Genomic DNA, 25,439 nt, shown 5'->3' on the forward strand with positions numbered 1-25,439 from the left:
GCTGAGAAGAAGGTGTATTCCTTTTTATCCCTATTTATTTTTCTCCATATGTCTATTAATTCTAATTTTTCTAAGATTTCATTCACTTCTTTTACCTCTTTCTTATTTATTTTTTGATTTGATTTATCTAAATTTGATAATGGTTGGTTTAAGTCTCCCACTAGTATGGTTTTATTGTCTATTTCTTCCTTCAATTCTCCTAGTTTCTCCATTAGAAATTTGGGTGCTATATTATTTGGTGCATACATGTTGATTAATGATATTTCCTCATTGTCTAGAGTCCCTTTTAACAAAATATAATTACCTTCCCTATCCCTTTTGATCAGGTCTATTTTTGCATTGGCTTTATCAGATATCATGATTACCACTCCTGCCTTCTTTCTATCAGTTGAGGCCCAGAAGGTCTTACTCCATCCTTTAATTCTGACCTTGTGGGTGTCAACCCGCCTCATGTGTGTTTCTTGAAGACAACATATGGTAGGGTTTTGGATTCTAATCCATTCTGCTATTCGTCTACGTTTTATGGGTGAGTTCATCCCATTCACGTTCAAAGTTATGATTGTCATTTGTGGACTCCCTGGCATTTTGATTGCCTTCCCTAATTCTAACCTTTTCTTCTTCGGCTCTACCTTTTAGTCCAGTGATTTACTTTGAATCAGTCCCCCTTGTCCCCTCCCTTGATGTTTCCCTTTTTAGTCCCTCCCTTTTTGTTCCCTCCCCCTCCCCCCTCTCTTTCCCTCCCTTTTTGTTCTCCCTCTCCCCCTCCCCCCCTTGGTTTTCCCTTCTCCCTACCCTTGTTGGGTAAGATAGAATTCAAGATCCCAATGGATCTGGATGTTTTTCCCTCTCAGAGTTGATTTCCCTGAGATTGAGGTTTAAGTAACCCCCCCCCTCTCTTCCTCTCCTTCTTATAGGAGTTTTCTTCCCCTCCCCTTCCCCTGTGAATCTTTGTGTGAGAACCATTATTCTATTTGGTCTTTCTTTACCCCCTATTTATACATTACATTTTCCCCACATATTAGTATACATAGGTTGATATAAATGTAGTCCTTATAGAAGAGAGTTTGAGTAAAAGAAGATAACATTTTTCCCCTTTCCTTAATATTTACCTTTTCAGGTATTCCTTGCTCTTTGATTTTCGGTATCAAACTTTCCACAGAGCTCTGGTCTTTTCTTTGCAAAAAGTTGGAAGTCTTCTATTTTGTTGAATGCCCATACTTTCCCTTGGAAGTATATAGTCAGTTTTGCTGGGTAGCTGATTCTTGGTTGGAGACCCAGCTCTCTTGCCTTTCTGAAGATCATGTTCCATGCCTTACGATCATTCAGCGTAGAACTTGCAAGGTCTTGTGTGACCCTGATTGGCATTCCTTTATATCTAAATTGTCTTTTTCTGGCTTCCTGTAGGATTTTTTCTTTTGTTTGATAGCTTTGGAATTTGGCAATTACATTCCTGGGAGTTGTCTTTTGGGGGTTTAGTGTAGAAGGTGTTCTGTGAGCTCTGTCAGTGGATGTATTGCCCCCTTGTTCTAGAATCTCTGGGCAATTTTCTTTGATTATGTCTTGTATCACCATGTCCAGTTTGGTGTTTATTTCTGGCTTTTCTGGGAGTCCAATTATTCTTAAATTTTCTCTTCTCCCCCTGTTTTCCAGATCTATCACCTTGTCGGTGAGATATTTTATGTTCTCTTCTAATTTCTTGGTGTTTTGGCTTTGCTTTATTAGTTCTTGCTTTAAAGCCTGGTTTTCTTTTACAGTTTGGTCAAACTGGTTTTGTAGATGCGTGAATTTCTTTTGCATCATTTCCCACTTTTCCTCCCAGAGGGCTTCCATCTTTTTGGTCCTTTCTGATTCAAATTCTTCATGGGTTTGTGGAGAGTTTCTATTTCCTTTGGAAGATTTTGGAGAATTTTCTTGTATATCTTCTTCTATCTGCTCTGTATTTTGTATTTTGGCTCCATAGAATGTGTCCAGAGTCGCCCCTTTCTTCTTATTTTTCTTGGTATTTTGGGGCTGCTGTGCTTCTGTGGAGTTTGTCATCTCTGAACGTGGAGGATTGGCTTTTCTTGTCTTTGTCTGGTGATCAGAGGCTTTAGTCCTGGGCAGATGTTGGTTCTATGAGCGTTCCCTGGGTTAAACTGAATATGCCTCACTGGAACTGGAATGGAAGGGTCGGACCAGGAGGCCACACTCTCCCCCTGGCTCGATTTCCGGAAGTTGCCTTCAGAATCCCTGGCCGTGAGGCTGTTTCGTCGGCCTGCGGGGGGATGGGCTGCCGCTTCCCCAAGCTCCGAGAGCACAGACTTTCACTGAGACTTGGATAGCAGGATCCAGCCCGTGAGGCTGTCTTGCCCGCCCTGAGGGTTGCTGTTGTTTTGACCAGCTCTCTGCAGCGGAGGCCCCAGGCAGTAACTTTCACCCGGACCGACCAGCTCTTTGCAGCGGAGGCCCCAGGCAGTAACTTTCACCCGGACCAACCGGCTCTCTGCAGCGGAAGCCCCAGGCAGTAACTTTCACCCGGACTGGGACTTGGGTAGAAGACCCTGAGGGTTGTTGTTCCTCAGACCCTGCTCTCTGAGCCCGGCGCGGCTGCCGCTTCCGGGAGCCTTGGACTCTGCGCTCCTACCCCTGAGGTCCGAGGGATCTCAGGTTCTGGCTTTTAAGGGGAGCCGTACCTTTTGAACCGGGTCCAGGTCCAGGAGGAGGGTTCCCAGGGTCTGTGCTGTTGATCGTTTTGAATTTCGGCGCCTTAGGAGCTTCTAGTTTGAGATCGGTAGGGAAGGGTTTTCGGGAGATCTGAACTTCAGCTTTCTCTAAGCCGCCATCTTAACCGGAAGTCCCCAACAAATCCTAAACTTATCTTAGCTATTCTGTCTATCTAGTTCTATGCTAAGTTTTGGGTATAGGAAAATGGTTTAGGCAATAGGAATTTACATGAACATGGTTTTGGCATAATAACTCTTGTAACAATTTTAAACAATTCCAACAATTTCAACAGCATTTTGAATACGTAACTGTCTTATCTCCTAATGTCTATAATTCAACTAAGTAAAATTTTCTATTACTACCAATTGCTAACCTAAAATCATAATGTAATCTAACTTCTATACTTAAGTGGTTTTTATGTCTGTCCCTACTTCCCTAAGACTTTGAACAAATTCTCTAAGCTGTCCCTATAGTTTAGTTATTAGAACATTAATAAATTATTCTAATATAGTTGGCTCATTAGTACATTAGTATTTATGTGTGTACATAGGTTGTATTATTACAGATTTACATATGTACATCCATAATACATTGTTCTAGATTTCTGTGCAAACTCAAAGAAATATCTTTGTCTGTTTGAATTTTCCACATAAATTTATATGTCAGTGTGACTTTTGTGTTTTGCAACTATGCATATGTTGTATACTTACCCATTCCACGAGATTTCTTCCTACATTGTATTTCTGTGTAACATGTGTATGCATTTATGTGATGTTAACATGTATGTCGCATTCTTACATAACCTCATAATCACAAGTCCAAACTTTCAAAGTCCTTCTACGTCCTTGTTGATTGTAGAAACTTTGTGTCCTTTGTCATCTGGTCAGTATGCCACTCTTGCCTGCTGTCGATCTTGATCGTAGTCCTGTGTTCTTCAATTCAGGAACAAACTGGAACAATCAGGAACATATGTGTGTGTGTAAGGTTTTTACATGCGCATGTATGTGAGATTGACATTTTAATTGTGCATGGAAGTTAGCTATGAGTTCTTCATGAGTGCTTGTCAGAAATCATTAGTTATTATTCATGTGTGGAAGTAAGCATTACATGTGCTCATCTTCATGTGTGGAAATAAGCTTTACATATGTTAATCTTCATGGGTGGGTGTAAGCAGAATAGCATAAGTTTTTAGAATTTTGTCAAGAATATGAATTTGAAGTTTTCTTATCTTTGATGTTTGAATTTTTCACAAAGAGATTTATTGTATGTTGTCTTTAGTTATGTCTTGGAGATAGAATTTAGATATAATGTAATTCGTTTGGTCATTGAGTTATGTATTCATTTGAAATAACATTGTTTCTTTCTTTGCTGTTGCTATTGTAGGCAGATAGTTTGTATAGAATATGTAGAGATTTTCTATGGCTGCTAATCTTTTACATGCATATTTCTTTTACTCTGTTTTACTGGCTTTTTCAGTGTTTTCCTTTCACAGTTTCCATTCACAGGCTATCATTTTAACATGTTCAATGCTCTCTTGTCTGTACTATCTGTTGATACGTACTCTCAGGTGTGTTTTCCTTTGTTTTCCATTCACAGGCTTTCATTCATAGGTAAAAGAGAGAATCTACAGGGCAAGCCTAGGATGCAACACAAAGCAAGGGACATCATATGTCAATCAAAAAAGTAACATTCCGTTTGGAATGTTCCTGGGAAGAGGCAGTTGGAAGCTAACCCCACAGATGATCTGAACTAACTCTCTTGGTTTTGGAGAGAGCAGGAAAGGAGAGACTTTCTTTTGGGGCTAGGCGAAGAAGCTCTGAACAGGACCCCTGTTAGCTTCTGATCTAGGCTGAGCTGAGGGAGAAATTTGTGAACCAACTTTTGTTGGTGGCTGAGTATGGTGAAGAAGATATTGGTGTCTCTGAGACTTGAGTTTGAAGGAAGAAGAAAGAAGATTAAACAGTTGTCCTCCCATCTCCCTGACAGACTTTTTGTATCACAGTTGTGACAGTACTGACATTTCCCAAATCCTCTTAACCCTTATTATAGACTAGGGATAACCCCATCCCTCTCACCTCATCTTCCATCCTTGTCCTGTCTTTCTCAATAAACCCCCTTACTTGATAAAGAGAGAAAGAATATTTTCTCTAAACCTCATAGTCCACTCTGGGAAGGGGGGGGGGGGGCGGGGAAGGGAGAAGCTAAAGGCTTCAGATGTAGGAGGTGAAGGGAGATATTGAGGGAGGAGGAGGGTAGGAAAAATATTAATCTATTAGTCATCTAGGGAAATGATAGACACCCTCAAGTATTCCTCAAGTATTCCCCTAGCATCACTCTTGTATTCATTTATTACTATAGGCAACCCCAGTATCTCCTTTATTACAACTAGAAATATCTCCACAGTATCTGTTTTATTACATAGGGACTGTTATTGATTTCTTCTAGGGCTACATGTATTGCTTCGTATGACTAGGGATTCCAAATGGAATCTTCATTTGACTGACAGCTGACACATCTCCAGATTCTGTCCTTTGCATGCATGCCTTTCCAATAGCTTTCTTCCACAATATGATCATCCCACAATGTTTCAGTTTCTTTATACAATGTTCTCCTGGTTCTGTTCATTTCACTCTGAATTAGTTCATGGAGGTCTTTCCATTTCATATAGAAATCAAGCAGTTTGTCATCCCTTATTGCACAATAGTATTCTATCACCTAAAATACCACAATTTGTTCAGTCATTCCCCAATCATGGGACACCCCCTCATTTTCCAGTTTTTTTTTGCCACCACAAAAAGCGCAGCTATGAATATTTTTGTACAAACATTTTTTTTCTTATTACCTCTTTGGGTACAAATTCAGCAGTGGTATTGCTGGATCAACAGGCAGGCATCCTTTTAAAGCCCTTTGGATATAATTCTAAATTGCCTTCCAGAATCGTTGGATCAATTCACAACTCCACCTGATTTTGCTACATCCCCTCCAACATTTATTCTCTTCTTTTACTTTCATATTGGCCAACTTCAGATATCTTTAAAAAATTAGATTTCATTTATTTGTTACATTAAAATACTCAGGTAAATAAAAGGTATATATAACTATATGAAAAATTATCTAAATCTTCATTAATTAGAGAGATACAAACCAAAACAACTTTGAAATATCATCTCACTCCTATCAGATTGGCTAAAACGATTAAAGGGTAAAATGACAAATATTGGATTTCTTCATTTGAAAACTGCCTGTTCATTTCCTTTGACTGTTTGTCAATTGGGAAATGGCTTGGGTTATTATAAATTTGACTTAATTCTTTACATATTTGGGAATGAGACTTTTATCAGAGAAATTTGTTAGAAATTCCCCCCCCCCCCAGTTTGTTGTTTCCCTTTTCATCTTGCTTGCATTGCTTTTGTTTGTAGAAAACTTTTTAAATTTAATATAATCAAAATTATTCATTTTACATCTTGTAATGTTCTCGATCTCTTGTTTGGTCATAAATTCTTCCCTTCTCTATATATCTAACAGGTAAACTATTCTACGTCCCCCTAATTTACTTATAATATCCTTCAGTTATCTTGAGAACTGATCCCATAATTCCCTAAAAACTGTGTCATCTCCAAAATCAGTCTTATTTGTGTCTACTCAGTCTAGGCCAGCTGTTTTTTTCATCTTTGTTTTTATTGGTGATGTTTCCATTTCAATTAGAAGCACATATGGAATGTTGACATTAGGGAAAGAGGAAGAGAATAAACATTTATTTAACATCTACTATGTGCCAGGCACTGTGATAAGCACTTAAAAAAATTACCTCATTTGATCCTCACAACAATTCTGTGAGGTTGGTGTTATTATTCTCATTTTAAAATTAAGGAAACTGAGGCAAATAGAACTTCAGTGATTTACTCAGGGTTCCACAGCTAATAATTGTCTGAGGCTACATTTGTACTCAGGTCTTCCTGATTTTAGGTCCAGTATTCTATGTGATGTCACCTATCTGCCAAGTCCACTGTCTTTATTGATGAAAAGAGTTTCTAATAAAAATCTTTGCAGATCTTTTGTCTTTTTATTCTTCTTCTTTTACAGATGAATTAGATGCCCTTCTTGGCCAATGTGGTACGGGCTTGCTACAGGTGAAAAATTCCTGATTTTATCTCTGCAAGGATCTGTTAAAGGGATAGGGGATGTAATTAGAATGGAAAAGAGAAGACTGAAGAAATGTAAGCTTCTGGAGGGCAGGAACTGTCTTACTCTGTTATATTTTTATCCTTAGCACCTAGCACAGTGAATGATTGGCATCAAATAAAAATATTTGTTGATCAATTTGGGAGGCAGATAGCTTTGCTCCACTGAGTGCCAGAGGAGACCAAGAGAGGAATATGACATGGAAAGATGGGCATCTACTCAATTATTCCATTCAATTCAACAAATGTTTCTCCAATATCTATTATGTACCAGACCTTGTTCTGCTTTAGGAACTGAAGAAACAAACACAAAAATGAAGCTGTCCCTCTCTGCCTTTAAGGAGGTTATATTCTCTTTGGAAGATTTGGGAATTGATGTAGGAGATTCATTATGGTATAGTGGATAGAGAATTAATCAAAGAGTATGGAAGACACGAGTTCATTATTGCCTTTACTACATATTGGCTATGTGAACCTGGCAAAATCATCTCATTTTTTAGTACTCCTAGACAAATTTAGTCTGAGACTATAAATTGCAAAGCAGATACTGAACTGTATTGGTAAAAAGAGTTTATTCTCTGAAGTTCCCTACAGATCTGGTAAAAAAAAATTCTATAACTCAAGGTTGAATGTGATAAGGCAAAGGAGAGATGAGACAAAGGATTCTAAAAAAATGTGAGGGAGAAAGAACACTCTCAGAGTTGGGGATCAGAGAAGATTTCATGGGGGTGATATCTTCCTTGAAGGAAGAGAAGAATTCTGAAGGGTAAAGATGAGGCTGGGGTGCAGTTATGGGCAAGAAGCGTGGTCTACTCAAAGGTGTATATTACGGATGAAGAGCTATTAGAAAAATGGTCACCTTTAGAGGCATATTGGCATTTCAGCGTAATGGCTAGAGACTGTCACATCACAGGGATGCTGTCATCGACCTGGTGGTGTCAAGAGCTGTGCTGTCCCATTGCAGTCCTCCCTAGGCTGAAGCTGTCTCTGTGAAATCACTTTGTTAGCTAAGATCCGTCGACTGATCTGGCAGGAGAACCCAGGGATCCCGAGTCCTGATCAAAATAAGATGAAAGCTTTTATGGACCCCTGAAGTACTTGACTTTAGCTGATGCCTCCCTAATGAAATACTGATTACTCAAACTGAGATAAACTGACTAAAATCAAGTCATCTCTTCCAGAGACCAGATGGGGAGGTACTTTCTTCCAATTGCACAAATATACTTACTATAAGCCAGAGGGAGTAGGCCACGAAGATAACAGAATTAGCCTCTTCAGCCCCTTTTCTAACTTCTCTTTGGGTTTTGTATTTTGTTAGGCATGATTCAGTACCAGAGATTTTGGAGGAATGCTTAGATATAAAACAAATAACATTTATTGTTATTTTTTATTTTATTAATATATCATATTATTTTTATTTTTTCCTAATTACACATAGAAGCAATTTCTTAAAAAAAATTTTTTTAAACCCTTATCTTCCATCTTGAAATCAATACTTTGTATTGGTTCCATGACAGAAGAGTGGTAAAGGCTAGGCAATGGGGGTTAAGTGACTTGCTCAGGGTCACCCAGCTAGGAAGTATCTGAGGTCACATTTGAACCCAGGACCTCCCATCTCTAGGCCTGACTCTTGATCCACTGAGCTACCCAGCTGCCCCCTACAAGCAATTTTTAAGACTTGTTTTCTGATATTTTGCAATCAATATTCTCTCCCTTCTTCCTTCTTCCTTCCTAAGATGGTAAGTAATTTCATATAGATTATACATGCAATATAGGTTATACATATTTCCATATTTGTTATGTTGTAAACGAAGGCATATATCAAACATAACAAGAAAAAACTCACGAAGGAAGTAAAGTGAAGAATTGTATGCTCCTATCTGCATTCAGATTCCAAGAATTCCTTCTATGGAGGTGGATGGCCATTTTCATCATTGGAGTTGTCTTGGATCCTTGCACTGCTGATAATAGTTGTCATTCACAGTTGAACACTGAACATTATTGCTGTTACTTTGTATAACATTCTCCTGGTTCTGCTCATTCCACTTTGTATCAGTTCATATTTATCTTTGCAGGTTTTTCTGAAATTGTTTTGTTTGTCATTTTTTTTATGGCATAATAGTCAAATAACCACTGTTTAATGACCTATTGTGTCCAGAACTCTATGTTGGGCTCTGGGGTATCGAAAAGACACACATGACAAATCTCTGTCTTCATGGAAATTCAAGTCCAGCAGGGGAATAAGACACAAATATAAATATCTCTATAGGAGAACAGTATATTGGTGGTTGTGGAGGTTTCTTATTCTGTGTCCGGTTTCCTAAAATGGAAGGCATAAAGGAAGCTTCAGTCATCTACCACATTTTTACTAATTAGCAAAGCATCTGACCTCTAGTTAACTGGGTTTGTCCACCTCGTGTAAAACACCTTGAGAGAGCTGAGAGAACAACAACCCTTCTGTTGTTTGGTTTCCCTCTCCTATCAATATACTTTAATCTTGCGGCTTTTCTTGATTTAGGTTCCTCTTTTCCTGGCAGTTCCCAAAGGTGTCACTGGCTCTTGCCATCCTTTGCCTTCTATCCTTTACCTCAGCTCTTTGCAAGCCTGGTTTGCTAATCACGGGGGCTTCATCTAGCTCTCCTGTCCTTTGGTACTCTATCTCTTGTAACTAATTCAGTGGTGCCAACTTACACAGTTGTGTTTATCTTAGGAGATGGTGCTCATCACATCTAGAGGACCAGCTTCCCGGGCAGCTGGCCTATAAGCTCTTCCCTTGGGTCAGCTGTTTGTGATGAGGTTTTCCTCCTTCCTGAATATGTCTACAGCATAGAAACATCTCTCTGGGCCAGAGTATCTTTCATTCCTCAATACCTGGGCCCCACAATACCTTTTCCCCCACTCCAAGGCTCTCTCAAGATACTTTGGATCTCCTTGAAAATATTCCTTTCTTGGATAGATTGAACTAGTTTCCATCTTGTTCTCCTGGCCAACTTGTGGTGAGTCAGTCCCATCTGCCTCTTCTTTCCCCTAGCATCAGAGCCATTTGCCTCCTGCATGCATCAGTACCTCCCACAGGGTGTGAGACTTTAGAAGAGTAGTCTTTTTTTCTGCTTGTCTCTTTTCTTCCCCATCTTCCTCTGGGGAAGCTGGTCCAGGTTATTCAAATTACTTTGGGGCTATTTCCTTGGAGGAAAAAAAGATTTCTATATAGAAGAGCTAGCTACTCCAGGTAGAGGCACATTTGCCTAGGGACAAGGATCTGTGCCAAGGGTGAGAGATATTTTAGAGAGTCTTGCTCCAATTAAGTTTGAGCCAGATTTTGGAGGTTTAAAATTCCAGGCAAAGATGCTTGCATTTTGTTCTTTAAGCAAAAGGGAGCTGTTGAAGGCTTTTGAGAAGTAGCAGTCCCCATGTCTTAGGAAGCTTATTCTATAGTTGTGTGAAGGATGGAGCAGAGAGGACTGAAGACAGGGATTCCCATTAGGAAGTGGCTATAGTATCCAGCTGAGCTATGGTTGTGGCATTGTGAATAGAGAGAAGGGGACAGATGAAAGAGATCATTGTGACAGGATTGAAAGGACTTGGCAAATCACTGGAGAGAGGGGCAGGGTGTGGGAGAGAGAAGAGGAAAGGACTAACCAGGGTGACTTGGAAGGATGGTGATGTCCTCAACAGAAATAGGAATTTTGGGAAGAGGGGCACATTTAGGAGTGATGGTAATGAGTTCAGTTTTAGATTTCTGATCTCAGGATGTTGATGAAACTTTCAGTTGGATTTTAGTACATTTGGTCAAACTGCGATTTAGGGAGATCAAGGAGGGACCTATAGATTTGGGAGTCATCAATATAGAGATGAGAGTTGAAACCATGTGAAAAATAAGGTCACCAAGACAAAGAACATAGAGAGAAGGAAACAAACATTTATTAAGTCCCTACTATATACTAGACATCATGCTAAGTGCTTTACAAATATTATATCATTTGATCTTTACAGCAATGATGGGAGGTAGGTGTTATAATTATCTTCATTTTATAGTTGAGAAAGCTGAGGCAAACAGAAGTTAAATGACTTGCCCAACTAATAATTGTCTGAGACTGAATTTGAACTCTAGGCTCAAGACTCTATCAACTGTTCTACTTAGAACAGGGCCCAGGATAGAACCTTAAAGAACCTTCAAGACTATGAATGGGGGGGGGGGGCACAGCTGGGTGGCGCAGCTGGGTGGTTCAGTGGATTCAGAACTAGGCCCAAAGACAGGAGGTTCTGGGTTCAAATCTGATCTCAGATACTTTCTAGCTGTGTGACCCTGGGCAAATCACTTAAACCCCATTGCCTAGCCCTTACCCCTCTTCTGCCTTGGAACTAATACTCAGTATTGATTCTAAGATGAAGGGTAAGGGTTTAAAAAAAAAGACTATGGAATGGGAGACAATAATGATTCAGTAAAGAAAAACGAGGAAGATTGGTCAGATAAGGTAGGAGGAGAAACAGAAGATAATATGGTCATGAAAATCAGGAGATAGAATATTCAGGAGAAGGGAGTAGTCAAAATGTCAAAACCGGCCAAAGTGTAGAGGAAGATGAAGACTGAGAATGTCTATTAAGACAGTGTTTGAAAGGGTAGTTTCAGTAGCTTGGTTTGGTCAGCATGCAAGAAGTGACTAGTGACAAGTAAGGAAATGGAAGCAATGAATTCATAAGAACTCTTCAGGAGATTGTCTATGAAGGGAGGGTTAGGACAGGAACTGAGGGGATAGCAGAGTCAAATCAAGAATGTTTTTTTTTAAGGGTGGGGAATACTGGAGTATGTTTATAGGCAGCAGGGAATCAATTAATCAATTAAATAACTAACAAGCATATATTAAGTCAGGTGCTCTTCTAGGTTCTGGGGATACAAATACAGAAATGACATAGTCTCCACTCTCAAGTAGCTTATATTATGTAATGTGCAAAATAACTAACTATATGTTATCTATGAAATAAATACTAAGTGATTTTTTTTGAGAGGGAATTAGTAAGTGGGGGAATCAGTCTCTTGTAATAGGATCTTGACATGAATTTTAAAGGGAATTAGAGAGGCAGAAATGAGGTGGTAGAACTTTCAAGGCTTAGGGGACAGCCTATGGCAAGGCACAGAGTCAGGAGAGGGTAGGTTAGGTATAGGGGACCAGAAAATAGACCAGTTTAGGTGGAGTATAGAGTAGAGCATTTAAAGGCTGAGTAATGTTTAGGCAAGCTAGGAAAATAGGAGAGCTGGTGTCAGTGTCCTTCTTGACATGAGGTCTGGTACAAGTTTGGGGGTACTTTTTACAAATGGTTTGGCTCATGCTCTTAGAGAAGCCCAGAGAACTTCACTATCTAGCTAATTTTGTTCTTCTCCAAAGGGCATCAGCTCCCTTGTAAGCCCTAAAGCTAGTGAGAAATTGGCAAAATAAAGTTGTATTCATATAAGTAGAATGGATATATTCAAGCTGGAAGGCAATTAAGAAAAACTTGTCCTCAAGTTCATAGGGACAACAGAAAGGTCTTGAACAAAGGGACGGTTAGGAAAATTCTCTCATTTCAAATAGGGACCAATTCAATCCTTTAAAGTTATGATGCTAGTCTGCATTACTCCAAGTCAACAATGGTTACCCTGGGGACCTCCACAGCCTACATGACTCACAGGATCAGTAAAGACTAATGTTCAAGTCTGCTTTTCTAATTAATGACTATGAGGATTATGGTTTGTTAGTTCTCAGATGTGTAGTTCTTGCCAGTTTGTTCTTTTTCTACTCTATGAGGTGATCTTTTGTTTCACTGTTGAATTTAAAAAATATTGTATCTTTTTATTTTAATAACAAATTTCCACTTAAGTTTTCTGAAGTTATATGACACATATTGTCCCTCTCCCTTCTCCCTTCCCCCCTTCCTGAGCTAACAAGCAATTCAATCTGGAGTATACATGTATTATCTCACAAAACATATTTCCATATTACTCATTTTTGTAAGTGAATAATCTTCTAAAACCCACACCCTAAAACATGTACCTGAATAAACAAGTGATAAATCATGTTTTCTTTTGCATTTCTACTCCAATAGTGCTTTCTCTGGATATAGATAGCATTCTTGATCATAAGTCCCTCAGAATTGTTCTAGATCATTGTATTGCTGTTAGTAGCAAAGTCTTTCACATTTGATCATTCAACAATATTGTAGTTTCTGTCTATAATGCTCTCCTGGTTCTGCTTATTTCACTTTGCATCAGTTCATTTGGTCTTTCCTACTCTTTCTGAAATCTTCCTGTACATAATTCCTTTTGGCATAATAGCATTTCATTGCCATCATATGCCACAATTTGTTCATCCTTTCCCCAATTGAAGGACATCCTTTTAGTTTCCAATTCTTTGCCACCATAAAAAAAATCAGCTATAAATATTTTTGTACAAGCAAGTCCTTTCCCATTTAAAAAAAATCTCTTTGGGATACAGATCCCTCAGTGATATTGCTGTATAAAAGGGTTTGCATTCTTTTATAGCCCTTTGGGCCTAATTCCAAATTGCCCTCCAGTATGATTGGATCAGTTTACAATTCTACCAGCAATGTATTAGTGTTCCAATTTTGCCACATTCCCTCCAACTTTTAACATTTTCCTTTACTGTCATGTTGGCCAATCTGATAGATGTGAGGTGGTACCTCAGAGTTGTTTTAATTTGCATTTCTCTAATCAAGAGGGATTTAGAACACTTTTCCATATGATAATTAATTCTCCTTTGAAACTTGGTGCTTTTCTCTGGGGGATAAATTGATGCAGGGACCTTTCTCGTTCCAGGTCTACATGCAATTTGGCATTTTAGTCTCATAATACTTGCCACTGCTTCCAGATCTATGTCATGTCCTCCTAAATCAGTGATGGTAAACCTATGACACAGGTGCCAAAGATGGCACAAACAGCACTCTCTGTGGGCACTTGGCCACTCCCCCAAGTTTGTTAATAGAAATTCAGAGGGACTTGAGCAGAGCTGCTCCCTTCCCCATCTCCACTGTAATTGACAGACATTTTTTTCACAGCCCCTCCCCTCTGCCCAGCAACCCAGTGGGGGTGCTTCCTCCCTCCCCTGTGTGGAGTAAGGGGGTGGCACAGTACATGGTACCTGTTGGGGGGTGGTGGCATGGCACTCAGTCTGGGGGATGGGGCTCAGCATTCCATCTCTTAAAGATTTGCCATTATTGTCCTAGGTATTATAGCCTAGAGTCCAAATCTGGACTCAGACATTTACTGTGTTTTACCCTGGGCAAATCATTTAACTTCTATTTGCTTCAGTTTCCTCAACTGTAAAATGGGCATAATAATAGCATCTATCTTGCACGGTTGTTATGAGGATCAAATGACATAATATTGTAAAGCATTGAGAAAAAGATGTAGCTTTTAGTGGGTACTCTGTAGGTGCTTATTCCTTCCCTCCTTGGGTTCTCATGTCCAGAAACAAGTTCCCTTCTGCTAATGAATTCTGAGAGTCTTCCTCAGACAAAGGGAAGGGTTTATTTGAACTCTTGAATGCTGGTTGAAGAAGATAGGAATTTGCTGTCAAAGGACAAGGGAAGTGCTAAATTGAGAATAGTCTTTAAGGTTCTACATGATTAAGGTTGTTGTGAAGGAGTCTCTGGAGAGTGTCTTCTAGATGAGCTTCTCCTTTCTCCCTAATCTTTGGTTGCAGAGGGAGAGGGGAAGACCCACATCTAGCAAAGGAAGCCTCTGTTTCCAGGGAGTACATGGCAAGACCTTTCCCCTTCCATTGCAGTACTGATGGGTTAGGAAAGGATGGAAACAATGGGATTTGGTAGCGATGCTTCCTCTCTTTTGTCTGTAGCCCTTCCTATACATCACAGGATCCTTGGGAGAAAGTGCTTTACAAAGGGCAGTAGCAATGTGAGTTATTTATTTATATGAGGAAAGCACTACAGAAAACTCTAGGGAAAAGTCACTGTGACTCTGTCACCTTCTAATTTATCTACACCTTTCCTGAGATTGTTTATATTGTCAGACTGTAACACCTTTTAGAGTAAAGAGTCCCACAGGTCTACTCCCCACTGTATAATGGAGGACTTCCTTTTGTTCTTCTAAAACAATGTCTGAATGAACCTCAAGAGGGAATGTTACCTTCGTATCCAGGAAATGGTGAAGGATTCCTTGTTCCCCATAACCACCGTCTTCCTGATTCTGACATCTTTGATCAGATTCCCTTTCTGAGCCTGTTGGCTTTCCAAGCTGATGGACCCTGAGGCTACAGTGTGTTCCCTCTCCCACAGCACCTTCCTAACTCACTTGATCATTTGAGCTGTTGGGACTTTTTAACATCCTTCTTTTAAGGACACAGGGAAGGTAAAACGAATGAAAAAGATGTGAAGGAGTTTTGGAAAGGAGAGATCAATTCTTGGGTTAGCCGTAGACTTGATCACATCCAGAGACTATCCCTCCTCCCAATCTGTCTAAGCTCCTCAGAGGCAGTATATGAAGTACTCAAGTTGGTGTCTTTTACAGCTTCATGGGGACATTGAGCCGCCTTATAATTATTGAGTTAGAGCTAGAAAGGACCCTAGAGATCATTGAGTTCAAAGCTCATTTGGCGGATGACAAAAGATGAATTTCAGAGGACTTGGGTGAATTGCTCAAGGTTAGGCCCAAGACAAGTGGCAGAGCTAGCATTTGAACCCAAGAATTCTGACTCCAAATGTAGCAGCAATCTTTCCCTTAGCCATGCTGCTTCCTCCAAACCCTCTCCCTTATGCATTTTCTTATGTTCATCATTCCCATGCTTTTGGTGGAAGAATGCAACACACATGATTAATGACATCATCCAGAGAGAGGGAGATGATATACTTACCATCCTCTGCTACAGTCACACTCCAGCTGAAGAATCATGCCTAGTTCTGAATTCATGAGAGAGTCTGGAGAGACAGATATCAATAGAACAGCACATTATTTCAGAGCATGGGCCCTCCCCCAAACATCTAACTCATGCTTTCTTCAAATACAGATTAAACCCTCCCCAACATATTTCATTTTAATTTTCATTGACAAGAACAGGTCTTCAAATATATAAACAAGACCATAAAATATAAATAAGAAAAATGAGCATTCAATAGGAAAATAACCACAAGAGACTGAAATTGATTGTACATGTGTCTCTAAACTTTCATTATTTTCCTATAGTTATCCCCTGCCCCAAAGATGTGTTTATTGACTTTAACATAGTAGTACTAACATTGTCCTCATTTTTGACCTTCTTTACTGTGTGTAATAACATAGATTTGCTGCTGTGATTGTCTTTAACTATGTAGTGTAGTCAATGTAGACATTGTTCTTTTGGGTTTGCTTCCTTCACTCTTCATTACCTCATATATCTTCCCATTTTTATTTGAACTCTTCAAATTCATTGTTTTTTATAATATAATAATATTCCATTACTTTCATAGACCATGATTTGTTTGGCCATTCCCCCAATCGATGGGCATCTAGTTTATTTGCAGTTTTTTGCCGTTATAGGGCTGCTAGGAATATTTTTGTACATGTCATTCAGGGTAGAGCTCTGACGAACTTGATGAGGAAGTCTGGGGAAATTGCATTTCCCTCTGCTGAATGTCAGTGTGTTCATTTGCACCTCACTGAGTGGGTTAAGATCATCTCCTTGGCTCTGAGGCCTTTGGGGACTCAAGGTTTTCTATTTTTAAGTTTTTGTTAATGTTTTTTTGTTTTTGCATCACTTTATTTCCTCTCTTTCCTGACTCAAATAGTTATCTCTTTTAATAAAGAATCCATAAAAATAGGAGAAAAAACAGCTCAGAAAGACCATCCAAAATATTAACTAAGACTAACAGTATATGATGATGCTTTAAAGCCATAGTCCCCACTTCTGCAAAGAAGGTACATTTTTTTCTTCTCTTGTTGCCAAGTTTGGACATTATAATTATATAGTGTTTGGGTTTTGTTGTGCTTTCCATTTACATTGTTGTAGTCATTGTATATATCGCTTTCTTTGTTATGTTTTCTTCATTTGCATCAAATCCTATAAATCTTCTCATACTTCTCTGTATTTTTAATAGTCATTAATTTGTTGTGATTAGTGGTATCTGACTCTTTGTGGCCTAATTTAGGATTTTCTTGGCAAAGATATTGGAGTGGTTTGCCATTTTCTTCTCCAGCTCATTTTTCAGATGAGGAAACTGAGACAAACAGCATTAAATGACCTGCTCAGGGTGACACAACTAGCATGTGTCTGAGATCATATCTGAACTTAGGCCTTCTTGAGTCCAAGCCCAGCACTCTATCCACTGAGTCACCTCACTGCCCTAGTCATCAATTCCATTGCCTTAATAGATCATATCTTTTTAGCCATTTCCTGTGTAGGGCATCTATTTTTTTCTAATTCTTTGCTACTACAAAAATGCTCCTGTAAATATTTTAGTGTTTATAGGATTATTTTTGTCTATCTTTGACCTTCTTGGGATAATTTGATTGGCAATGGGATCTCTGCATCAAAGATTAGAGACATTTTGCTTCTTCTTCCTCCGCCTGTTTAAAGTATAAATCATGCTTTTCAGAATGACTAAATTAATTCACTGCTCCACTAACAATGCATTAGATACCTGACTTTCCTCAACCTTTCCAACATTAACTATTCCCATGTTTGCCAATTTCGTGAATATGAGATAAAACATCAACATTGTTTTTATTTGCATTATTATTATTAATAATAATTTGGAGCAATTTTCATACATGGCAATGTAGACATATATGTCTATATAGACATATATATGTATGCATCTATGTGTATATATCTCTATATTTTTCTTTCTATTTATCTATAGTTTATAATTCTTTTAAGAACTTTTTTCTTCTTTCCATATCCCATATCCTTTAACTACTTATCCATTGGGAGATGGTCCTTGATCTTACATATTTTTGTCAGCTCCCTTCGTAACTTGGATATTGGTAGAGATATTTAATGCAAATGCAAATACCATTCAACAGATTCCTTTTCCTAGTTGCCTTGATTTTGCATGACCTTTTCAATTTGATTTAATTAAAAGGATACATTTTATTTTATTTGGGGTTGCTTCTTTAATTTGATTAAGAAAACTTGAATGTCTGACTAACTCACTTAAACCCTTTTTGCTGGGCCTATAAAGGGATCCTTCACTGCAGAGTTGACCTTCAGTGAGATCCTGAGATTGTTGAACACAGATGGGATAGCTGTATACCTAAGAGCAACCAGAGCTTGTGAAGGGAAAAGCCTATACTTTTGTAGATCTTCACTCCAAGGAGCCACACTAATGGCTATGCGAGGCAATGCTAAAACTCCCTACAGGGGCAGCTAGGTTGCTCAGTTGATAGAGAATCAGACCTGGAGATGGGAGGTCCTGGGTTTGAATTTAACTTCAGACATTTCTTAGCACTGTGACCCTGGTCAAGCCTCAACCCCAGTTGCCCAACTCTTACCCCTCTTCTGCCTTGGAATGGATTCAATTCTAAGAAGGTAAGGGTTACCATCCCTCCCTCTAAATCCCCCTACCACATGGCCTTGGAGAAGATAGAGTCACAAATCTAGCCTTTCAGAGAGAGGAAGGGGGTAGTTCATGGTTCCTAGAAATTTTCGGGTCCTAGTCTTTTACAAAGAGAAGGATAAGTTAATGGCAGCATCAGTCTCTTGGAGAGATCAAGATATTAAGTTTAGCCCCATGGCTAGAAGAGTGGCAAGGGATTGATCTGTGATATAAAGGAGCAAAAAACCTGGACTAGGTCTGATGAGAAGGGGGTTGCCTCTAGCAACCAGCAGTTCATTTTCTTCCAAGGGAGACCAAGTCTTTAGGGTAGTACATTCAAACTAGATACCTGTAGGGGTTCACTGGGGGTGAAGGTGATATCAGAAAATGAGGAGAATTGTATTGACTTTTTATGATGTTAGTTCTTTGTGTTAGTTTTCTGTGCAGGATGAAATGAAAGCTGCCTTGTGCTTAATATGGATTGCTACCTTGAATACTTGCTCAAAAAGATATTCTTTTACTTACACCTGTAGAAACCTGGATATGGAGGAGGAAATTAGGAGCAACAAAACCAAACAAGACTAAATATCCTCTTGGAGAGTAACCTTAAGATTAAACATGGTTCATGTAAACCCAGAATTTTGAGGTGCTGGACTGTTGGTTATATGCAGATAAAGCTTCCTCCCTCATCTTCTCTCCCTGGTTAAATTGTTCCTTGCATGCATAATTGTAGCAATGAGGCCACTGGATCAAAAGGTCTACACATTTTTTAACTTTTCTGGTAAAATTCCTTCCCAGAAGGGTTGGACCAATTCACAACTCCACCAGCAGCAAAAACTGATTTTTGCCAACACCTTCTGTTGCACTAATTCCATTTCTGTTGTATAAACTTATTGATGTAGATGCAAGGATTACTAAAAATGGAAGTGTTGAATTTGGCTTAAATATAGCCCAGCCCTCAATATTAAAAGACTATGTTTCCTATAATAATCAGAAGACAAAGACGAGAGAATGATGCACTGATAAAAACCAATAAAATCAAATACAATCATTGGCTTCAAATAAGATGATAAAATGCAAGATCAGGAGAACCATATATGTGATCATAAACTCTTTTTGATCCACTAGAACTGACATGTCCAAAGAAGTAAAGTATTCAAAGCTGACCTTATGGGAGGTTATACATTCATTTCAGCAAGGCAGGCTTCATTCAGAACACATCTGGATTCTTCTGCTGTCATTACCTAATAGACTGATAGCTCTGTGAGAAAGTGTCTTATTTAAACTCTATGCCTTCCAATAATAATGATGATGATATCTGTGCGTGTATGTATATGCATTTGAGTGTTGATATGAGAATCTTAGAACTGACCACATAATTTAAACTAGTCCAAACAGTACCCAGCAAGAATCTCTTCTGCTACATCTCTAACAAGTGGGCATTCAGTATATTTCCTGATTTCCATTTTTGGACAGTCTTAATTGTTAGGAAAATTTTCCTTATACTGGTATGCCTCTCTGAGATTTCTACTTGTTTCTAGGTCTTCCCTCTGGAGTCAAGTAGAACCAGTTTGCTCTCTCTTCTATATAATAGTTCTTTGAAATGTAAATTAAAATATTTGTCCATCTCACATCCATTAGGTTGGCTAAAATAACAGAAAAGGAAAAGGACAAATGCTGGAGGTTATGTGGAAAAATAGGTACTGTGATGTATTACTGATGGAGCTGTAAACTATTCCAATTATTTTCTAGAACAATTTGGAACTGTGGCCAAAGGGCTATAATATTGTGCATATTCTTTGACCCAGAAATACTGAATAATACTATATAAACCACTACCACCACCATTACTACTACTGCTACTGTTGCTGCTACTATTACTACTATCACTACTGCTACTACTTCAAGGCTTCTAAGTCTATATCCTAAAGAGATCAAATAAAAAGGAAAAGGACCTATATGTATGTAAATGTTTATAGCAGATCTTTTTGTGATGGCAAACAATTAGAAGGACTTATGACAGGAAATTCTATACGCCTCCAAAACTGTTGAAGTTGTCTTCTACATCAGTATATCTTTGGTTTTATTTGGGGTTTTTGGTTATGTATTAGTATGCACTTAAAACAATGACTAATATGGAAGTGTGTTTTGCATGACAATAAAAAGCCCTCTTACTTTCTGTTTTAAAATCAATTCTGTGTATTGGTTTCAAATGTAAAAGTTAAAATTAAATCTCAATAATAAAAATATTATATTTTAAGGGATTTATTAATGATCATTAGAAATAAAAGAATAAAGAGGATACAAAATAAAAGCCATGTGCCCATGGCTGATCAGCCAGTTCAAACACCCACCTTATCACCACCAAGCTTGGGATAAGAAGTAAAGAGGCGGGACCCTTCATGTTCCCACCTAATATCCCTTGTCCAGTAAGTACATAATGACAAGAAGTTGGTGGGCTCCCAGGAAATATATATTTTTTTTTTTAGGGTAACAGATTTTCAATTATACATTCCTTCCTGAGATCCGTGGAAGACTAGTCTCTCCAATGGATCTTGTAAACATAACCAACTTTGAAATTACAATAATTTGGGGATAAGAGGAAAATAAAAGCGAAAAGGAACAAAACCAATAATAAGTGCATTGAGAAAAAGCCAATTAGAGGGCAATCCCCTTTGGTCATAAGAGTGTACATTCAAAACAAAAGCATTTCAACCCTCCCAAAGTTCAAATTTGCCACACCTCAAAGTTCAATTTGGATATTCTGGTGCAATGTGTGGTCTCTGCAGGCATCTTCACAGCATCTTCTAGATTCTGGGAGGTACTTTCTCGTTCTAAATTAGGCTCAAATTCAAGTCAAAATTCACAACAAAAACATAATCAATTCCCCCTGAGGAAAATCATAATACATTCCTCCCTGAGGAGGATACAGGGATACATGATTGAGCCATAAGACATATGAATCAAGTATCAAAAACATCAAAGAAGTCAAAGAAATTTAAAAAAATGACCTCTAAGTGAAATATAGAATATAAAAAGAAAACTTGAAAGAAATTCTAGGAAGAAGGAAAAAAATTCACAAATCTCAACAGATTTTTGTAGTGATCCATGTCCCATAAGCATGCAACAATAATCAGTCACTAACCCAATTTAGCAGACTAGACTGCAGTAAGTTGCCACATCATGAGAGAAAATAGAAAAAAGAGACTAGATCTCAAGACAAATGGGAAATAGAATTTCCTGATTCAACCCTTTTCTTTGCTTTTTCGGGACAATGGAGCCAGAATAGATGTTATATGTTTGATATAGAGTGTGGTACAAGGAGTCCTGCATCTTAACATATGTCAAGCGCCACAACTTCGAGTCTCACACTAGGTACAAATCCTTTCGTATTGGCTTAGAAGTTCATCAGTCCTACCTGGGTTGGTTTGGCCTTTTTTGACCTTGTGCTTGATTGGCACTATGTAAGTAGCTTTGTGCTTCTTTGGCACTTTGCAATGGCTCTTTTTGTATTCCCTTCTCCTGGAATCAGACAGAATCATTAAGCAAGTCCCATAATTTTTTTAAACAATCAATGGCATCATTTTTATAATCTAAAGCTTTTTGGGTATGCATGACATTAGGGCAAATGTGTTTTAAACTTATATTACTGCAAAATCAAAATAAATTAAAGAAAATCTCAATACTGGTGACATGTGCTTCAAATACAAAAGGGAGAGAAGAAATAAAACTGAAATAATATATTGCACATGCAAGCAAAAACAATAATAAAAAGTTTTTGAAATCAATAATATATAGCTTACAATCATTGACATACTGTGTCAGCTAAGGAAAAATGAAATACAAAGGTTTCTCACCAAAAAATGAGATCCATTTACTTTTCAAACTTGGTCATGATTCACTAGCATTTTTTAAAAAAAATAAAGAACAGTAGTACAACAGGTAATGTTGAATGTAAACATTCAAAAGGTATCAAAATCCCTAAAGTTATAATAGTCCATTTAATTACAATAGCAAACAAACCCACTATCATATAGGATTCACATGAGTCAGCGGTGTGACATTTAAAACTAATGGATACTTCTCACAAGTTTTTTAGGTATAGCAATGTTTCAACCTTGGCTGAGATATTAAAAAAAAAATCTATTACTGTCATCATTACAAAAATGTGGCAGAGGAGTCTAGAAAAAAAATATCTAGGTTATCTTAAAAAAAATCGAGAGTTTTTTCTCCATCCCTTAGTGGTTGCCATAAATATAAAAGCTAAAAATAAATTTCCATAATAAAAAAAATATATATTTTTAAAAACCCTTACCTTCCGTCTTGGAGTCAATACTGTGTATTGGCTCCAAGGCAGAAGAGTGGTAAGGGCTAGGCAATGGGGGTTAAATGACTTGCCCAGGGTCACACAGCTAGGAAGTGGCTGAGGTCAGATTTGAACCTAGGACCTCCTGTCTCTAGGCCTGGTTCTCAATCCACTGAGCTATCCAGCTGCCCCCAATAAAAATATATTTTAAGGGATTTATTAATGATCATTAGAAATCAAGGAATAAAGAGGATACAAAATAAAAACCATGTGCTCATGGCTGATCAGCCAGTTCAAACACGGGCCTTAGCACCACCAAGCTCGGGTCAGGAAATAAAGGGGCAAGGACCCTTTATTTCCCCACCTAATATCCCTTGTCTACAGGAAGTACATAATGACAGAAAGTTGGTGGGCTCCTGGGAAATGTATTTCTTTCTTAGGGTAACAGATTTTCAATTATACATAAGACAGAAGAGAGGAAAGGGGTAGGCAGTGGAGGTTAAGTGACCTGCATAGGGTCATACAGCCAGGAAGTGCCTGAGGCCATCTTTGAACCTAGGATATCTTCTCTCTAGGCTCTTAATCCATGGAGCCACTTAGCTGCCCACTTTCTCTACAATTTTTAAAAATAAACATTTTCTTTTGATTCCTGTAGTAAATGGCACTCCAGTCCTTTCACCATCATAGCTATCTTTTATAGTCCAGCTTGAACCTTTCTGAAATATGGGCCCTTGAACTGAACACAGAACTGTAGATACAGTCAGACTCAGGACAGGACATAGTAGAATGATTCTTTTCATTTTTCTGGACACAATATCTCTGACTCTCTTTTAAAGTTATTTTATTTCCCCAGTTACATGTAGTAACAATTTTCTGAAGTCAGGAGATCCAAATTGCCTCCTTCCTTATTTTCCCTTCCCCTTCCCAGAAATGGTAAGCAATTTGTACTGGGTTATACATGTATTATCATGCAAAACATATTTCTACTTTGTTCATTCTTATAAGAACATACTCATATAAAACTAGAAGCCACAAATAAAAACATAAATAAATTAAAGTGAAAAATAGCATGCTTTGATTTGCATTCCAACTCCAGCAGATTTCTCCTCTGGAGGTAGACTGTATTCTTTGTCATAAATTGTCATAAATTCTTCAGTATTTTCCTGGATCATTATATTGCTGAGAGTAGCTAAGTTTATCACAGTTGATCATTTCGTAATATTGCTGTTACTATGTAAAATGTTGTTTTGGTTCTGCTTATTTCACTCTGCATCAGTTCATGTAGATCTTCCCAGCTTTTTCTAAACACATTCTGTTCATCATTTCTTACAGCACAATAGTATTCCATCACCATCAGATACCAAAATGTGTAAGCTATTCCCCATTTGATGGACATCCTTCAATTTTCAATTCTTTACCACCATATTTTTTCTATCTCTTTAGGATATAGACCTAGTAGTGGTATTACATTTTTATTGATCTTTGGGCACTGCTCCAAATTGCTCTACTGAATTATTGGATCAGTTTATAACTCTACCAATGATGTATTAGTGTCTCAATTTTGCCATATCCTCTCCATCATTTATCAATTTCCTTTACTGTCATATTGGCCAACCTGGATAGTTGTTTTGATTTATATTTCTCTAATCAAGAACAATTTAGAACATTTTTTCATATGATTATTGATAGCTTTGATTTTGTGAAGAAAGAATTAAACTGTTTATTATTAATGTGATTAACCAGAAACCTTTAATTTAATCAATCAAGAATTTGAAGTACCCTTACTTAACACTTGGTAAGTCACTAAGTAAGAAAGTTCACAAGTCACTTACTAGAAAAAGAAGTTCACCCCTCCAAAAGTCACAAGAACTGCCCCCCTTTGGGCAGTGCTAAGCAAATTGGGAGGCTGCAATTGGTTCCCCTGAAGAGGGAGAGTGATAGAAAGGGATGTGGAAAAGGGGCTATAAAAGGCAAGACTGAGGAGAAGAATTGGATTCCTTCCTTGACTCTTTGGTGAAGGCTCTCTCTCTCTCTCTCTCTCTCTCTCTCTCTCTCTCTCTCTCTCTCTCTCTCTCTCTCTCTCTCTCTCTCTTTCAGTTGGTGCTTTGGTGGGACACACTATAGTGTGAGAGCTCTGGTGAAGACTCTTGGTGGTCTTGGTTTTGTGTGTGACAGTTTTTCAGCATCTCCTGGCTCTTTGGATTTAGGCTTCTTGATTAGGACTTCTGATTCTGGTGAGATTCACTTTTGGATTTGCATTTGTGGCCTGGAGGCATTAGGATTTAGGGTATTTATAGATAGGCGATTTCCCCCCCACCTCTTTCTATATTTCCCACTTTAATATCTCTACCTTGCTGTAAATAAAAGCTGCTTACAGTCATTTTGACTGGAGAAGTTAATTATTTTTTTAAAAACGGTGATCACAACAATAATTTAAAAAATTTTTATATTTGTCAAACCCATTTTTAATTATTATAATTTCTTCATCTAAAAATTGCTTGTTCATATCCTCTGAGCATTTGTCAGTTGGAGAACAGCCTGTATTCTTATGAACTTGACTTCGTTCTCTATAGATTTGAGAAATGAGACTTTTATCAGAGAAATTTGTTATAACATTTTCTCCCCAGTTTGATGTTTCCCTTATTATCTTGGTTACATTGGTTTTGTTTGTATATAACTTTATTTATTTTGTTTTATTTATTTATATTTACATGACTTATAAATAT

Source organism: Monodelphis domestica, chromosome 1 (genome assembly GCF_027887165.1).
Source record: "Monodelphis domestica isolate mMonDom1 chromosome 1, mMonDom1.pri, whole genome shotgun sequence".
NCBI classification, from domain to species: Eukaryota; Metazoa; Chordata; class Mammalia; order Didelphimorphia; family Didelphidae; genus Monodelphis; species Monodelphis domestica.